The following is a 6,000-nucleotide window of genomic DNA, read 5'->3' as shown; positions in this document are numbered from 1 at the left end:
ATCTTAATATTTAATCACTTAGAAGCTATTTGAGAGTGGTTACAGTAAAATTATTCTCAACTGATAATCTTGAGAAAAGAATACTGGTCATTACTAGAGCTGAAGTCATTAGAAAATCACACCTGATCTCTTATGACTATTCTTAGAACCTTGAAGGAGGTATGTAATTAGCCAAGCTCTGTGATCCTCCCCAGCAGTGGAAGCAAAAAAAGGATCCTTCAGAGTTTATATAGGTGATAATTGACGTGGACTTAATCCAACATAGAGAGATCAGAGTTTCTAGATTCAATTTAGGATCAGAGATTTAGACACCAGACTTCTTGCTGTCCAACTGCACCTATGAGCAGATGGCACTGGCATCAGATTCAGTCTTTCACCTTCTTTATGCATGACAGAGTCATGGAGAGGAAGCAGAGCATAATTAGTAGAATAGAGGACTTAGAATCAAGAAGACCTGAGTTAAAATTACATCCATATTGACTGTGTGACTCTAGGCAACTCTCAGCTTTATTTTTATCTTATTCAATTTATTTATTTATTTATTCATTTATTTATTTGTTTGTTTATTTATTTATTTTTATTTTTGTACAAACGCTTTTTTTTAATACATTACTAAAATATTCTTGTTTAAGAGTAAACATAATACCCCTCCCCCAAAACTATAAGCCCACATGAGCAATAAAGTATAGGAAAGATAAAATATTAAAATTAAAATAAAAAATAATAATATAAATAATAAGTGCAGCCAGGTGGAGCAGTGGACGGAGCACCCTCCCTGGAGCTAGGAGCACCCAAGCCCGAGTCTGTCCCAGACACCCAACAATCACCCAGTTGTGTGACCCTGGCCAAGCTACCCCAACCCCATTGCCCTGCAAAAACCAAAAAGAAAAAAACCCAAACCCCAAATAAAATAAAATAATAATAATAATAGTAGTAGTAGTAGTAGTAGTAGTAGTAGTAGTAGTAGTAGTAGTAGTAGTAGTAGGGGTGGCCAGGTGGTGCAGTGGACAGAGAACAGGCTCTGGAGCCAAGAGTACTTGGTTCTAAATATAGCCTCAGACACCCAACAATCATTCAGCTGTGCGGCCCCAGGCAAGCCACCCAGCCCCATTTTCCCTGCAATCTCCCCCTAAATAATAATAATAATAATAATAATAACAATAATAATGATAATAATAATAAATGTGCTTCAGTCTGTGTTCCAACAACTCCAGTTCTGTCATGGGGGGAATCACAGCCTTTATGATAAGTTCATCACAAAAGCTACTTCCATATTTATCTACTGTTGCCATTGCTGATTGCAACTCCCTCCATTCATACTTCCCCAATACCATATATTATATTTTCTCTCTCCTTTCACTCTGTCCCTCTTCTTAAATGTGCTGTAGGGTAGCTGAGTGGTGCAGCAGACAGATCTCTGACCCTGGGGCCAAGAGGCCCCAAGCACACATACCAACCCTTAGACCTAGTGTCCACGTGGCTCTATGGTCCCAGACAGGCCATCCAATCCCAGCCCCTTGCAAGAAGCAAAAAGAAAATGTGTTATATCTGACCACTCTCCCCCAACAGTCCACCTTCTCCTCCAAAACTCACATCCTCCCCTTCCCCCTGCCCCTTTCTCTCCTTCTTACTCTAGATGTCTATAACCCATTAAGTGTGTGTATATATATATATATTATATATATAATATATATAATATATATATATATATGCTGTTTTCTCTCCTAGCCACCTCTGATAAGAGTGAAGTTTCCCTCATTCCCCCTTGCCTTCCCCCTTCCATATTACTGCAATAGCTCATTGTAATAAAAAATCTTATTATATGAAATATCTTAGCCTATTCCACCTCTCCTTTTTGTTTCTCCTATTACATTTCCCTTTTAGCCATTGACTCCATTTTTATAATATATTATATGTTCAAATTCAGCTCTCTCTCCTGTCCTTCATCTATAAAATCTCCTTCTACCTGCTTTATTAAATGAGAAGGTTCATTTGAGTATTATCAGTATCATTTTTCTATGCAGGAATATATGTAGTTCATCATCATGAAGTCCCTCATATTTTACCCTTCTCCTCCACTCTCTGTGCTTCACCTGAGCCCTGTATTTGAATATCAAACTTTCTGTTCAGCTCTGGTCATTTCAAAAGGAACATTTGAAATTCCCATGCTTCATTGAAAATCTATCTTTTTTCTCTGGAAGAGGACATTCAGTTTTGTTGGGTAGTTCATTCTTGGTTGCATTCCAAGCTCTTTTGACTTTCAGAATATTATATTTCAAGCCCTACAAGCTTTTAATGTAGTTGCTACTAAGTCCTGTGTGATCCTGACTGCAGCTTCACGATGTTTGAATTGTGTCCTGGCTGCTTGTAATATTTTCTCTTTGACCTGAGAGTTCTGGAACTTGGCTATAATATTCTTGGGGATTGTGTTTCTTTTGGGATCTCTTTCTCAGGGAGATTGGTGGATTTTTCTCCATTTCTATTTTGCCCTCTGCTTCTAGGATATCTGGGCAATTTTTCCTGTAGTAATTCTTTGAAAATGATGTCAAGGCTCTTTTCCTGATCATGACTTTCAGGGAGCTCAATAATTTTTAAATTATCTTTCCTGAATCTATTTTCCATATCACTTGTTTTTTTCAATGAGATATTTCATATTTCCTTCTAATTTTTCATTCTTTTGGTTTTGAAGTAATGTGTCTTGATTTCTTGTAAAATCAGCAGCTTCCCTCAGTTCCATTCTACATCTGAAGGATTTGTTTTCCTCAGAGAGCTTTCCTATCTCTTTTTCCATTTTGCCAATTCTGCTTTTTAAAGCATTCTTCTCTTCAGTAACTTTTTGAACTGTTTTATCCATTTGACTTATGCTGGTTTTTAACATGTTATTTTCTTCAGCATTTTTTTTTGGATCTCATTGACTCAGCTTTTGACTTCCTTTTCATGTTTATGCTGCATCTCTCTCCTTTCTTTTCCCAATTTTTCTTCTATCTCCCTCACTTGATTTTCAAAATCTTTTTTGACCTCTGTCATAGCCTGAGCCCAATTTCTGTTTTTCTTGGAGTTTTTAGATGCAGGAGTTTGTACTTTCTCATCTTCAGATTGAGTATTTTGATCCTTCTTGGGATCATAGACAAAGTATTTCTCAATAGTGTTCCTCTTTTTTCTCTGCTTACTCACTTCTCCAGCCTATGCCTGGTTTTGGGGTGCTTCCTGAGATTTTGAGTATTATTGGGACACCCCCCCCCAGTAAGGATCTCCTCTGTCTTCCCTCCTGGTCTGTGAATGATCACAAGCTCACCCCTCTGCCATGTGGCTGAGGTGGGGGGAGGAGCTGCTGTTCTTTGTGGGGCCTAGACTGCGATCAAGATCTGAATGTGGTCAGAATCCCAGAGTCCTGCTCCAGGTACAGACTACAGACCTCGGCAGTCTCTCTCCTCTCCCCTACCTAGGCTGAGCACTCAAGCCTGGGGGCTCCTGTTTACCCTCTCCACCTGTATCTGGGTTGCCAGGGCCACACTGCTCGCTGAGTGCCCTGAGGGCTGGGTTTCATGTGCTTGCTCTGCTTGCTAGAGGTTCCCCACTGGTCTTCCAAGTTGTGCCTGGTGCTCCCCTGGGTGTAGATCAGGAAACTGCCCCCGCTGCTGCCGTGAGCACAGCTCCCAGTGCCCTGGGGCTGCCTCCAGTAGGCCAAAGTTCCTTCACTCTGGAGGGTCACCCCTTTAACCCTGTGGAGGGGAGCCTTTCCAGTATTATCCTGGTTACCTTGGGTTGGAGAACTGCCTCACTGAATCCCTCTGTGGGATCTGTCTCTCAAAAATTTAGTTAGAGTCCTTATTTTAAAAGTTTGGAAATATCAGAGAGAGAAAGAGAGCACCTAACAGAGAATCTTCTCCTGTCACCATCTTGGCTCTGCCCCTAACTCTCAACTTTAAATTGCAAGGTTGGACTTTGCCTTGGTAGAAGGAATTTCCTTAATAACAACTTCTTATATTGTTGACTAATACACTATAGGTGGAGCTTTCAATTGACCTTATCATTGTGGAAAGCAATCCAAAATTATATGTATAGTAACTAAAATGTCCTTATTCTTTGGCCTAGAGATTCACTGCTAAATGCACATCTCACTGTTATTAATAACAATAAGGAAAACCCCATGTAGAGAAATAGATAGATAAATAGATATAGATAGATAGATAGATAGATAGATAGATAGATAGATGGATAGATAGATGGATAGATAGATAGATAGCTTTATATTTATAGGGACATATAATAGTAGCCAAAAACTGGGGATGAAGGGAGAGGAGTACCTACTCATTTATCAGGGAATGACTAAATAAATCATGATAGTGAAGTAGTATTATGTAGTAGGAAAATGATGAATAGGATGAATGCCAGAATACATGGAAAGACATACATAAAATGAGGTGGAATGAAGAAAGTCATATGCATAATGGAAGTGGAATGACAATGAATGCTACTGTGACACTATAGTGGAAAAGGAACCCTCTCTGTCCATGCAAACTAAAGTGCATACACATATACACATACACTCTATCCTTCTGTTTGTCTGTCTCTGTCAGTTTCTCTCTCTCTCTCTTTCTCTCTCTCTCTCTCTCTCTCAGACATACAGATACCATTGCAGAGATGGAACCTTTGGGTAAGAAGACTATATATAAAGTCAGGGTTTTTGAAATGTCAGCTAGATTTAATGAACTCTTTTCCCCTTCTTTTTTTTTCTAATGTGTTTTAAGAATGGCTTTCTGGGAAATGAAGAGAGAAATGAAAAGAGAGAGAGAGAATCTCATTTTGATTTTATTGTTTTTTTCTGTTTTCATTGTTGTGCTCTATATTTGTGTGTGTGTATGTGTGTGTGTATGTGTGTGTGTATATATATATATATATATATATATATATATATATATATATATATGTATACACACATACACAAAAATTATTTCATTCATTCTCTCATTTTGTGTCCATAGATATTTTTGGATGAGCTTACATTATTTACATTGATTGTTTATTATACAACAGAATATTCTATGACACTCATTTACCTTTTGGTCATTCTCTCAATGATAGACATCACTTGTAGGCAGTTCTTTTCATTTATTAACATTGCTCCTTTTGGTGACCCCTTTACTATATTGTAAACCTTAAACATTTAAAGATAGCTAAAACATCCTCAATCTAATTCCTCTCTAGGACAAATTGTCCCAGATCCTTTAATATTTCTCAAGTCGCTTGTTTTTCCATTTCTCATCCTGGGATATGTTCTAAATTATTAATGATTTCTCTAAAATTGTAAGAATTGTAAGAACTAAACATGATATTCTGTTAGGATAAAAAGTCAATCAATTAAAATGAATAAAACATTAATTTTGAGAAATCATAAGTATCTATTCCTGACTGATAAAATCTTTCATTTTATTCTGCTGAAATGGGTGCAAAGTTTTGAATCCAACTTTTACATACTTATTAGTTGCATGTCTTTTTCAAATTGGAGAAGCATGTTGATAAAATTTTGGAACACAAAAAGGCATTATAGCTCTCTGAGAAGATTTCACTAGAAACCTTTCTCTAGCTAGATATAAACCCAAATTATTTTTTATTCAGGCAACTTAACCATTAATGAATAAACCTAACTATGGGCCAAAATATTCTGTATTAATTAGTTTCTCTTTATCTTATCTGAATAGATTGTTTTCAATTACTCAGCAAAAAGTAAAAAACATATATACTAAGAATTATAAAATGAGAAAGCACATGTGAAACTTAAAATTCCAATTATCAACCAATGCAAAATCATTTATTAATAGCTATTATGTGCCTGAAGATGTGTCCAGCATTGATGAATAAAAATAGTGAAAGAATGGTTTCTCTCAAGGAACTTATATCAGGAAAAGATATATAATATGTATATATATATATATATATATATATATATATATATATATATAGTGTATATATATCAACAGAATGAATGGAAAATAAATG

This window comes from Macrotis lagotis, chromosome 8, assembly GCF_037893015.1.
Source record: "Macrotis lagotis isolate mMagLag1 chromosome 8, bilby.v1.9.chrom.fasta, whole genome shotgun sequence".
Classification (NCBI taxonomy): domain Eukaryota; kingdom Metazoa; phylum Chordata; class Mammalia; order Peramelemorphia; family Peramelidae; genus Macrotis; species Macrotis lagotis.
This window is presented reverse-complemented; position numbering follows the sequence as displayed.